The sequence below is a fragment of the Molossus molossus genome, unplaced genomic scaffold, assembly GCF_014108415.1.
Source record: "Molossus molossus isolate mMolMol1 unplaced genomic scaffold, mMolMol1.p scaffold_m16_p_4, whole genome shotgun sequence".
NCBI lineage: Eukaryota > Metazoa > Chordata > Mammalia > Chiroptera > Molossidae > Molossus > Molossus molossus.
In genome coordinates this window covers 65,010,829-65,024,909 of record NW_023425377.1, presented here as the reverse complement: position 1 = coordinate 65,024,909, position 14,081 = coordinate 65,010,829, and positions in this window count along the sequence as shown.

The window sequence follows — 14,081 nt, the reverse complement described above, 5'->3', positions numbered from 1 at the left end:
TGTTAATTCCCCAAAGTGTCCCACTCTGCACCCGAGCTGGTAGAAAACACACTGGCTTTCCAGTTTTAAAGACCTGCATTCAAATTCCTACCTTATTCTGGCTCTACCGTCAAGAAAAAGCAATTTGCTCAAAGGTATTTCTAATTCTGTTACAAAGTACACAGTGACATTGACTTCAAAGTGGCAATATCGCAATGCAGACACATTTACCCAGTGGCAAGGAGCACATCACATGTTTTACTTGACAAACACGTCTAGCACTTCTTTGTCCCAGGCATTGTTCTGGGTGCTCATATATAGATTTCCTCATTTAATCCTCGCAACACCCTTTGACATAGGTACTGATGTTATTTCCTTTATGGGGGTGAAGAAACTGAATCACTAGGAAGCTAAGCCACCTGCCTCGGTTGCAGCAGTAAGTGGCAGAGCCACCAGTTGGACACCAGCAACTGACACTGCAACCTGTGTTGTTGACCACGTAACAACTGCTGCTGACCGTGCTGAACTGCTTTCCAGTAAGGTGGCTGTGGAGTGAGGAAAGCCAAGTTCAAACTCCCTGTGCGACCTACTAATTGGTGACCAGCAAGTTACTTCATCTCTCAGATCCTAGACCTTCATATGTTACATGAAGATAAAAATATCATATAAACCCCCTAGCACCATGCCTTGCACTCAAATATTAGCTTTCTTCCTGCAGACAAAAGTAAGCTAATTGCAGACAGGGTTAGCATCTAACACCAGCCAGTGTGTATGGCCTTCAGGAACATACTCAAAGGAAGGCACGATTTTATAAATCCCTCAGTGAATTCAGATAAAGGCAAAAAGACTGGGGTGGTGGGGCAGGGGGACAGGCTTGATGCTAAAAAGCAAGTGTGGGCTTTGAATCTTCCAATTCACTTGGGGAGTGTCAACCTAGCTTGTGAGGTGTTCACAGTGGTCCAAAAGTCTGATCAGGATTTTAGGAAAGAAGAACCAAGCTATTGATCCACACATTCAAGAATTAACAAAATTAATTCAGTGTTCTCTGGCAACAGAGTAAATGAATAAATACTGCCAAAATGATCCCCACACAGTGGTTATCATGTGTGAAATCCTTCAACAAAATACAGGGAGGCCACAGCCAAAAAGATGATTTTGGCTCTAATAACCACCCAGCTGGTGTTTTCTGATAATCTAATAACCAATTTGAATCATCCACACAACCAATCTAATTGATTACACTGAAATGGAACATCAAGGTGGCAAAAAAAAAAAAAAAAAAAAAAAAAGTTTAAATATTATCCAGGCAGTGTAGGGTACATTTACACATCCTTACAAACCCCAAGAATCAAGATAAATCAGGGAAGAAAAAAAGAAAGTATAGCTATTTATTTATTTACTTACTTATTTCCAAACAGTTAGCTAGTATATGACTTGTAGACATGGGGACATATACAATCAGAGCCAATCCTCAGTGACCCACATATGAAGGATTATTACTCATCTCTATAGCAACAACTTATTTAGCAACTATTTTCTAGGCACAGGGCTAAGCATACAAGGAAAACTAAGTAAAATCTTCACAAACATGTTTTAGTGCAGCAAGCATAACTATCATCCACATTATATACATAAGAAAAGTGGCTCAAAGACAGTAATTAGCTTTCCCAAGTCCACACAGCTGGTTTATTGGTTTCAATATTTTCATCTTCAAATAGAAGAAACCTAAGTCTAAGTGAAAAATAAAAACTTAATTATCCGACATAACAGGAAGGGCAGAGGCAGTGTGAGCTCCAAGGATGATTGATCTGGTTGACTAATAGCTTAATGGTGCTATTAAGGTCTAAAGTTCCTTCGAATCTCTCAGCTCTGCCATACACAGGCTACTGCAGTTCCAGATGTCATATCCAGAGCCACTTCCTATGGATTTCTCTTACAAGCCAGATATTTTCTTCAGAAGCACATCCTCATGTTCCCAACTACCCTTCATTTCTCATTGGCTGGAAATATGTAACATATCCATTACTGAACAAGTTACTTAGAAAAAGGAATGGAATTGCCTTTAAACTAAACGGTCACATAGAGGAAGGCTGGCACTGAAAAATATTGGATAATGAATATTGAATAGATAAGCAAAGGGCAGATTGGACACTGGCTATAAATGAACAATGATGATCACTGCAACCAATGAATGTCAGCACAAGGCAACCATAGGTGTCTCCAAAGCTAGCGCTCTCCACTAGCACACTGTACTGTATGTAGGTTTAGAGCCTACTGTTTAAATGCCTTCATCCCAAAGCTACCAGTCCATGGAGGACTGAAGACCTCCTGTTAACTGGTCATCTGGGAGACAGTGTTTTTGGATATAGATCCTGCTGTAGTTACAAAAACTGAACTACGTGCTTCTGTTCCTGTCCTCTTCTGGTCCATTGCTCATCACAGCTGGATGATCTGATTGAAATTTAAGCCCAGTCATGCCATTCTCCTGTTTAAAATACTTCAGTGGTTGTCAATAGTTGTCAGGATAAAGACCAAACCCCTGAATATGGCCCAAGACCATGAATGCCTGCCTCTCCAGCCAGCTCCCCGTCCTTCTCTGCTCTAGCCACGCTGGATTATTTCACACCCTCTCCCCACATGGTTTTCACATGTTGGTCCCTCTGAATTCTTTTCCCGTTATTCGTCACCAAATTAACTCATGTTTTGGGTCTCAGGTAAACCACCTCTTCCTCAGAGAGGTCTTCCCTGACTCCTAATGGCGTCAAACCCCTCAGACCCTCTCGGCACCATGTACCCGTCTTCCGAGCACTTACCATGGTTTCATTTCACATTTATTTGAGAGATTAACTGATTGATTGCATCTTGCTCATTAGCCCATGTCACAGTCAGCTCAGGCAGCTATGACAACAGACTGGGCAGCTTAAACAACATGTATTTCTCATAGTTCTGAGACTTGGAAGTGTAAGATCAAGGCACTGATGCATCCAGCATCTGGTGAGAGCCTGCTTTGTGGTTCACAGATGCCAGCTTCTCGCTGTCTTCACATGGCAGGAGGGGTGAGAAGTCTCTCTGGGGTCTCTTTCATAGAGGCACAGATACCATTTATGAGGGTCCATTGTTATGACCTAACCACCTCCCAAAGCCCACACATCCTAATACCACTGTGTTGGGGATTAGGTCTCAACATATGAATTTGGGGAGGACATAAACATTCAGTCTCCAGCTGTATATAAGCTCCATAAAGACAGGGATTGATTCTGCGCTTGCAGGTTCCTCGTGCTGACTTCTAGCTCACTCTGTTATACATGGCAGGTACTCAGAAAATGCTGGGTGAATTAAAAACAAATTAGAGAAACCATGAATTCCACTCTCCATTCTCTTTTCCTCTTCACTACTGATCTGTCTAAGCAGGAAAAGAGTGTTTTCCAATGTAACTGGAAGTGTCTGTGGCAAGTGAATATCCACCAGCATCTCATACCCATGCAGACATTACTAATCAATCAGGGTGTTCTTTCTCACTACGACCCACATGGGGTTTCATAATCCTCAATACAGAGCTCCAGAAGTTATACTACTCAGAGTTCATATGTGAGATGTAACCTGTTCTCCATACTGGACCTAAGAAATGCTCTCTAAGAGACTGGAAATAAAGTTATTTTAACAAGTAACTCAAGTATAAACCTTATGATGGTACCACCCATGAGGGCTAGTCTTAGAATGTTATTGCAATCAAAGAACTACAGTCTGGAAACAAATAAAATAATAATTATTTTTTATAAATCCTCACCCAAGGACATTTTTGCATTTATCTTCAGATAGAGTGGGAAGGAGAGAGGGAAGAAGAGAGAGAGAAAAACATGAACGTGAGAGACACACATCGAGTGGTTGCCTCCCACATGACCCCAACCAGGGCTGGGGACAAACTGCAACCAAGGTATATGCCCTCAGTGGGAACCGAACCCAGGTCTCTCTGGTCCATGGGTCGATGCTCTAACTGCTAAGCCAAACCGGCCAGGGCAAAATAATGATTTTTAAACAACTCAAGTTCTTCATTAGTATTCTCAAATACCATGAGTGGGGGATATTCAGCTCAGGAATAATTTACTTTAAATTTTCACCTTTCTCTCTCCTCCACTTCCTTCACAGACAACTTCTTCCATGGCTCACTTGTCAAAGTCTTCAGAATATTCATCACCAGCCCTAGAAAAGTTCCATCTCCCCTTTCTTTTCTCCCAATTTCCTCCAGTTTTGCATCACCACAATGCAAAAAGCCAGTCTAGAATGACACCAAAGGCGTAAGTATCAAAAAGGGAGCACCATCTTTAACAGCAAGGAGGAGAAAGAACTGGAAATTCTCACACTTTAGAAACATTAGGATAGATCTAGCCTATGATTTTTGGCTATTAGATCACCCTTCCTCTATTTCAAGAATCAACACTTCCCATTATTAGTGCTGGAGTTCACAAAAAGGGTCCCAACAAGTCAAATCTAAAAGCCGCTTTGGCACCATAATGGTCTTTTGAAGCTAATGCTAAAAATTCCCCACAGAGCTTGTGGGAAAAAACAACAACCACCACTTCAAATGATGAGAGCTTATTTCCACCTTTTATAGCTACTTCTTTCTCTCTCTCATTTCTTCCCCATGTAATAAAAACTGTGGAAGAAGAAAAGGACAGGGAATGCCTAAAAGATTCACCCTTGATTTTATTCATTTAAGGTACCAAAAATTAGAAACAAGTGAAAGTTACAGCTTTTAGAGGACTAGATCAGTGAATCAGAAGACAGGGTAGAAATAATCAACCAATCAGAAAACCAAAAGGAAAAAATAATTTAAAAACAGTCATCCTTTCTTATCCAATCAGCTACTCTGTGTCTTTTTATCAGAGCATTCAATCCATTTACATTAAGGTGATTATTGATATGTACTTATTTGTTGCTTTTTTTTTTTTCTTTTTTTTAGTGTAATATTTTTCTTCTTATTAAAAACAGGAAGACAGCTTAAGAGAACTGTGGAACAACTGGAAACGTAATAATATTCACATCATAGAAGTCCCCAAAGAAGAAAATGAGCAAGGGTTAGAGAATATATTTGAAGAAATAGTGACAGAAAACTTCCGTAATTTGGTGAAGGAAGAAGGCATTCAAGTTCAAGAAGCACAGAGATCCCCAAGTAAGAAGAACCCAAACAGGCCCACACCAAGACACATAGTAATCAAAATGCCAAAAATTAAAGACAAAGAGAGAATCCTAAAGCCAGCAAGAGATAAGCAACAAGTGACCTACAAAGGAACCCCCATAAGGTTCTCAGCTGACTTCCCAACAGAAACACTACAGGTCAGAAGGGAGTGGCATGAAGTAATCAAGCTCATGAAAAACAAGGATCTGAATCCAAGACTACTCTACCCAGCAAGGATATCATTCAAAATAGAAGGTCAAATAAAGAGCTTTCCAGACCAAAAAAAAAAAAAAAAAAAAGGCTAAGGGAATACATTGGCACCAAACCAGCACTGCAAGAAATGTTAAAAGGACTGCTGTAATTAGTAGAAGAAATAAGAAGAAAAATATTACACTAAAAAAAAGAAAAAAAAAAAGGCAACAAATAAGTACATATCAATAATCACCTTAAATGTAAATGGATTGAATGCTCTGATAAAAAGACACAGAGTAGCTGATTGGATAAGAAAGCATGACTCATCTATATGTTGTTTACAAGAGACCCACCTCACAACAAAAGGCTCACATAGGTTGAAAGTGAAGGGATGGAGAAAAATCTTCCAAGCTGACTTCCAGTCAAGATGGCAGTGTAGGTAAACGTGGTATCACTTCCTCCCACAACCACATTAAAGTTACAACAGAACAACCATCATTCAAAACCACCTGAAATCAAGCTGAATGGAAGTCCTACAACTACGAAATTAATGCAGCAGCCACATCGAGACTGGTAGGAGGGCTGAGGCGTGAGGGTCTGGTCCCACACCCACATGCGGCGGATAAAAATCAGGAGGACACCTCGGCTGGGAAGGTCTGCCCTGAGGACTGAGGGGTCCCTGTACCACACCATGTGCCCCACTCAGGGTTCCAGTGCCAGGAAGAGAAGTTTCCATAACTTCTGGCAGGAAAAATAAGCAGGAACTGAGCTCAGGGAAGCTGAAGCGGCTGGAGCCCCAGGCAGCTCCTTAAAGGGCCCTCGCACGTACTTATCGGACTCTCTCCCTCTAAGCTTGGAGGGAAGGCAGCTCGAGGGGCACCAGAAACATACAGGGAAGAACTAAGATGTTTGGCACTGGAGAGAGGGCTGGAGAGGGGGCTTTCTCTGGGAAAAACGTGCTGTCAGAGGCCTTTGTTCCTTTGGTGAGCCCTTCCCTGGGGCGGCAGACAGCCACCATACCTGGGACTGCAGCAACCTGGCTCACACTGGTAGCCCCGCCCTGGTGATTCCCTGAGGCCCCGCCCCACCCAACTTTCAGGCCCACCCAAGCTGTTGCCACTTGCTTAACCATAGGATTGGCCTGTCTTGGATCCTGCTTCAGGTTTTTCCTAAATTCTTTCAAACGAGCAGCATCTGGTCTCAGAGAGCCCCATACTGCTTGTTAAGTAATACACAGAAACAAACACAGGGAGGCAGCCAAAATGAGGAGACAAAGAAACAGGTCCCAAATGAAAGAACATAACAAAACCCCAAGAAAAGAACTAAGCGAAATGGAGATAAGAAAACTAACAGATGCTGAGGTTCAAAATACTGCTTATAAGGATGCTCAGTGAACTTAGTGAGAACCTCAGTGAACTTAGTGAGGGCCTCAAGAGCATAAAAAAGGACCAGTCAGAAATGATGGATGCACAGTCAGAAATGAAGGAGGCATTAACGGAAATAAAGAATAATTTACAGGGATTCAATAGTAGAGTATGTAAATCCAAGAAGCAAACCATCGATTTGGAATATAAGGAAGCAAAAAATGCCCAATCAGAACAGCAAAAAGAAAAAAGAATACAAAAAAATGAGGATAGTGTAAGGAGCCTCTGGGACAACTTCAAGCGTGCCAACATTCGCATCTTGGGGGTGCCAGAAGGAGAAGAGCGAGAACAAGAAATTGAAAACCTGTTTGAAACAATAATGGCAGAAAACTTTCCTAACTTGGTGAAGGAAACATACAAGTCCAAGAAGCACAGAGAGTCCCAAATAAGATGAACCCCAAGAGGACCACACCAAGACACATCATCATCAAAATGCAAAAGATTCAAGACAAAGAGAGAATCTTAAAAGCAGCAAGACAAAGGCAGCTAGTTACCTACAAGGGAGTTCCCATAAGGCTGTTGGCTGATTTCTCAAAAGAAACTTTGCAGGCCAGAAGGGAGTGGCAAGAAATATTCAGAGTGATGAAAAGCAGGAACCTACAACCAAGATTACTCTATCCTGCAAAGCTGTCATTTAGAATCGATGGCCATACAAAGAGTTTCCCAGACAAGAAAAAGTTAAAGGAGTTCATCACCACCAAACTGTTATTATATGAAATGATGAAGGGTCATTTGAAGAAAAAGATAAAATATATGAACAAACAAAATGGCAATGAATACATATCTATCAACAATTGAATCTACAAACAAAATGAACAGGCACAACAGAAACATTCTCATAGATAAGAGAACATTTTGTTGGTTGCCAGATGGGAGGGGAGTTTGGGGAATGGGTGAAACAGGTGAAGGGATTAAGAAGCACAAATTCATTGCTAGACTGACAAACCTCAAAGGGAAAGGGGTTGGGGGGTGGGAAGAAATAAACCAAAGAACTTGTATGCATAACCAATGGACACAGACATTAGTGTGGGAAAAGGCAGGAGGAGGGTGGGAGTGGGGAGGAGGAGGTCAATGGGGGAAAAATGAGGAACATCTGTAATACATTCTACATTCAACAATAAAGATTAAAAAAGAAAAGAAAAAAGAAAAATCTTCCAAGCAAACGGAAAGGTGAAAAAAGCTGGGGTAGCAATACTCATATCTGATAAAATAGATTTCAATATAAAGGCCATAACTAGAGACAAAGAAGGCCACTACATAATATTGAAAGGATCTGTTCAACAGGAAGATATAACCTTGGTAAACATATATACACCCAATATAGGAGCACCAAAATATATTTAAAATCCTCTGGAGGACTTCAAAGGAGAAATCGACAGCAATACAATCATAGGAGGGGACTTCAACACCCCGCTGATATCACTAGATAGATCCTCTAGACAAAAAATAAGCAAGGAAACAGAGACTCTAAATGAAGCACTAGACCAAACAAATTTAATAGATATCTACAGAGAATTATGCCCCAAAACTGCAGAATTCACATTCTTCTCAGTGCACATGGGATATTCTCAAAGATAGACCACATGTTATGACACAAACTAAGTCTCTACCACTTCAAGAAGATTGAAATCATATCAAGCATCTTCTCAGATCACAATGGCTTGGAAGTAAAAATATATTGCAACAAGAACATGCAAAGACATTTGAACACATGGAGTCTAAATAGCATGTTATTGAACAATGAATGGGTTACCATGGAGATCAAAGAAGAAATTAAAAACTTCCTGGAAACGAATGAAAACAAACACACAGCAACAAAAAATCTATGGGATGCAGTGAAAGCAGTTCTGAGAGGGAAGTTCATAGCACTACAGGCCTACCTCAAGAAACAACAAAAATTTCTAATTGACTGTCTAACCTCACAACTTAAAGAACCAGAGAGCAAACAAAAAGAAAACCCCAGAGCAAGTACAAAGAAGGAAATAGTAAAGATCCGAGCCAAAATAAATGACATAGAGACCAAAAAAAGAATTCAAAGGATCAATGAAACAGAGCTGGTTTTTCTAAAAGATAAACAAGATTGATGCACCCTTAGCTAGACTCACCAAGAAACAGAGAGAGACAACCCAAATGCACAAAATCAGAAATGAAAGTGGAGAAGTAACAACTGACAGCACAGAAATACAAAAGATTGTTAACAGCTACTATGAACGATTATATGGCAACAAGTTCAACAATCTAAGTGAAATGGACAAATTTCTGGAAACACACAGGCTTCCAAAAGTGAACCAGAAAGAGATAGAAAACTTGAACAGACCAATAACAACTAAGGAAACTAAAGATGTAATCAAGACTCTCCCAGCAAACAAAAGCCCAGGCCTAGATGGCTTCACGGGGGAGTTTTACCGAACATTCAAAGAAGAAATAACACCCATTCTCCTCAAACCATTTCAAAAAATTCAAACAGAAGGAAGACTTCCAAACTCATTTTATGAGGCCAGCATAATACTAATTCCAAAACCAGAAAAAGACACTACAAAAAAGAAAACTACAGGCCAATATCCATGATGAACATAGATGCCAAAATCCTGAACAAAATACTAGCAAATAAAATCCAGCAATACATCAAAAAAATTATTCACCATGACCAAGTGGGATTCATCCCAGGGATGCAAAACTGGTACAATATTTACCCATCAATAAATGTGATACACCACATAAACAAAATGAAGAATAAAAACCACATAATCATACCACAGGATGCTGAAAAAGCATTTGACCAAATCTAGCACCCATTTCTGATAAAAACACTCAGCAATGTGGGAATAGAGGGATCTTATCTCAATATAATAAAGGTCATATATAAAAGACCTATAGCCAACATCATACTCAATGGGCAAAAACTAAAAGCATTTCCCTTAAGAACAGGAACAAGGTAAGGATGCCCACTTTTGCCACTCTTATTTAACATAGTACTGGAAATCTTAGCCACGGCAATCAGGCATGAAGAAAAAATAAAAGGGATCCAAATTGGAAAGGAGGAAGTGAAACTGTCATTATTTGCAGATGACATATTATACATAGACAACCCTAAAGACCCCATCAAAAATTTACTAGACTTAATAAATGAATTTGGTAAAGTAGCAGGATACAAAATTAACCTCAAGAAATCGACGGCATTCGCATACACCAATGATGAAGCCACAGAAAGAGAAACTAAGAAAACAATCCCATTTACTATCGCAGCAAAAAAATTAAGATACCTAGGAATAAACTTAACTAAAGAAGTAAAAGACCTATTTGCAGAAAACTACAGGACATTGAAAAATGAAATAGAGGGAAAAGTAATAAAGGAAAGCATATACCTTGTTCATGGATTGGAAGAATTAACATAATTAAAATGTCCATACTACCTAAAGCAATCTATAGATTCAATGCAACCCCCATCAAAATACCAAAAACATACTTCACAGCACTCGAACAAACACTTCAAAAATTCATATTGAACCAAAAAAAAAAAAGATGCTGAATAGCCACAGCAATCTTGAAAAAGGAGGACAAAGTAAGGGGGAATCACAATACCAAATATCAGGTTTTACTACAAAGCTACTGTAATCAAAACAGCCTGGTACTGGCACAAGAATAAGCATATAGACCAGTGGAACAGAACAGAGAACCTAGAAATGGACCCAAGACATTATGCTCAATTAATATTTGACAAAGGAGGCAAGAGCATACAATGGAGCAAAGACAGCCTCTTTAATAAATGGTGTTGGGAAAATTGGACAGCTACATGAAAAAAATGAAATTAGACTCTCAACTTACACCATATACAAGAATAAACTCAAGCCCTGGCCGGTTTCGCTCAGCGGTTAGAGCATCGGCCTGCGATCCTGAGAGACCTGGGTTCAGTTCCCGCTAAGGGCATGTGCCTCGGTTACAGTTTGTCCCCGGCCCGGTTGGGTCGGGTCGTCTGGGTGGCGACCGCTCAACATGTCCCTTTCAAGTCGATGTTTCTCTCTCTCTCTCTCCCCCTTCCACTCTATATGAACAAAAAAATGGAAAAAATGTCCTCGGGTGAGGATAAAAAAAAAAAAAAGAAAAGAATAAACTCAAAATGGATAAAATACTTAAATGTGACCCGTGGATCCATAAAAATCCTAGAAGAAACTGTAAGCAACAAAACTTCAGACATGATACAGAGCAGAATTTTCACTGATACATCACCTAAGGCAACAGAAACAAAGGAGAAATGAACACATGAGACTCAAACTCAAAAGCTTCTGCACAGCCAACAAAACTACTATCAAAATGGAAAGACAACCGCCCTGGCCAGTTTGGCTCAGCCGTTAGAGCATCGGCCTGCAGTCCGGAGAGACCCGGGTTCGGTTCCCGCTAAGGGCATGTACTTCGGTTGCAGTTTGTCCCCGGCCCTGGTTGGTCGTGCGGGTGGCAGCCACTCGATGTGTCCCTTCACGTCGATGTTTCTCTCTCTCTCTCCCTTCCTCTCTCTCCCTCCCATTCTATCTGTACAAAAAATGGAAAAATATCCTCGGGTGAGGATTAAAAAAAAAAAAAAAAATGGAAAGACAACCCACTACGTGGGAGAGCATCATTGCCAATGATACATCAGATAAGGGATTAATTTCCAATATATATAGAGTACTCATACAACTCAACAAAGGAAGACAAAGAACCCAATTAAAAAATGGGCAGAGGAACTAAATAGACACCTCTCCAAACAGGACATACAAATGGCCAAGAGACATATGAAGAAATGCTCAATGTCATTCATCATCAGAGAGATGCGAATTAAAACAACAATGAAGTATCACCTCACACCTGTCAGAATGGCCGCCATCAACAAATCATCAAACAACAAGAGTTGCTGAGGGTGTGGAGAAAAGGGGACTCTAGTACACTGCTGGTGGGAATGCAGACTAGTGCAGCCACTATGAAAAACACTATGGTCTTACCTCAAAAAATTGTAAACTGAGTTGCCATTTGACCCAGTGATCCTACTTCTAGGAATATACCCTAAGAAGCCTGAAACACCAATCAGAAAGAATATATGTACCCCCATGTTCATAGCAGCTTTTTTTACAATAGCTTTTTACAATAGCTTAGGTCTGGAAACAACCCAAGTGTCCATCAGTAAACAAATAGATAAAAAAGCTGTGGTACATATACACAATGGGGTACTATGCAGCTGTAAAAAAGAAAGATCTTTTATCCTTTGAAACGACATGGAGGTACCTGGAGAGTTTTATTCTGAGTGGAACAAGCCAAGCAGAGAAAGACAAATATTACATGATCTCACTTATTTGTGGAATATAATGGACATAACAGTCTGAGGAATAGGGTAGACCCAGAGATGTGGAAGTAGGGTACAGACTCACAACCCTCAGAAGAGGGGTTTGCGGGGGAGGGAAGAGATAAATCACAGAACTTACATGCATGTACACATAACTGATGGACACGGACAACAAAGCCGGGGATGGGGTGGGAGGGATGGGGAGGAGAGTGACAATGGGGAAAAAAAAGAGAAACATCTGTAACAAAAATAAATTATTAAAATAAAATAAATAAAAATTAAAAAAAAGAAAATCAGAATTGGCCATTTGCAAAAAAAAAAAAAAAAAAAAAATTACAGCTTTTACTTCATGTCAAAACAGAAACACTCTGAGCAATAAAAGATCTAAGAAAAACAAGAAAAGGAGCTAACAGATAAAGTAATCCATAGCCATCACATCCCTAACTTTAGGAGGAATCTCGATCTTTCCACGGAGGCAAAGTAGTCTTCAGCCAATGTGACCCGTACATGCTGCCTGTCCCTGGAATTGGGCAAATACCCACAGCCTCTCTAAAGCTGCCAGGTGAGAACAAGCAGATAGACAGCAGTGGCAGGGGAAGGATAGGGAGGGCCCTTAGCTGACCGAGATCTGAAAACAAACATGAAGAAGAGCATTTAAGTGGAAAAGGAAATCACCATGAAAAGAACTGACAGCCCAGGTGGAGGAGCTGTTGGCAGGCCTGTCTCTGGCTTTGGTTCTAGTTCAGGGTTGAACAGTCAGAACTTTCACATGATCAAGATGGACTCTTCTTGGCATACCTCGCTCATGTCATCCTGCTAATAGAGATTCTTCCTTTTCCTCTCTACCCAAGTGGCTGCTTTTGTTATCTTACTGTGTTGTGTCAGAATGAAGGTTGTAGAAGGAAAAGAAAGAAAGAAAGAAAAATGAACTCTTAAACCCTATCACCTTCCTCTGCATTGTCTCCTTCTTCCTTCTTCTTCTCCTTGGCCAGCCTTCATTCTGTGCTTGCCATGTGCAGTATTCTGTTTCTCGTTTATGACTTCATTTAATCCTCATGACCTTAATAGCTCTGTTATTTGACAGATGAGATTTAGTGACTTGCTGAAGGTCATGCTACAAAGTAAGTATAGAACTGGGACATGAACCCAGATCTATCATACTTTTAAAGTCCCTGCTCTTAATCACTGTGATATCTTGTGACTGTACACTCAGGACAGAGCAAGTCTGGAAGGACGAACTAGGTCATGACCAGTACCAGCATTTAGACTATAGATTGTAGTATGGTACTGTTGGCTAGGACACAAACAGTTACCAAGGGGTCTGAGGTCAATGCCAAGATTTAAGGTCATGGTATTAAGCAGAACTATGGGTACAAGAAGACTTCAAAGTCTAAGACCAAGGTTAGGATACAAGACAGGTAAGAAGAAAGTTGGACTGCTCATCTTTGATTCCTCCTCCTCCTCATTCTCTGCAGCCAATCAATCACAGAGTCTTACTGGTCTCACCTCCAAGTGGTTCTGTCATTCTTGTGCCTGTCTTCATCCTCATCACTCCTCTCCCAGTCCAGGCTCCCAACTGATCTCTCTGCTTCCAGTGTGGCGCCCTAGTCCTTTTCTCCTACTGCAGCCAGTGTTCTTTCTGAAATATAAACCTGATCCCACCACTTCTCAACTTACATGGTTTCAGTAGCTCCCCATGGCCCTCAAGATGGAGTTGATAGCTCAAAAAAGGCTTCCAAAGCTTCCCACGGTTTAACTCTTTCCAACCTCATCTCTCTATTCTGTCCTGTTTTCACTCTTCATCAGCGCCCCTAATGTGACACACCATGTTCTCTCTAGTCTCCCGGTCTTTGCAAATGTTGCCCCTGCTGTCTGGAGCACAGGTTCCTTCCCAGTGCCTTCCAGTCTCAGCTTGAACGTCACGTCTTCTCAGAAGCCTTCTCCGAGATAGGGTAGAATTTGGAGCCTAAACCTCAGCACATCAAAGCCCCCCCCC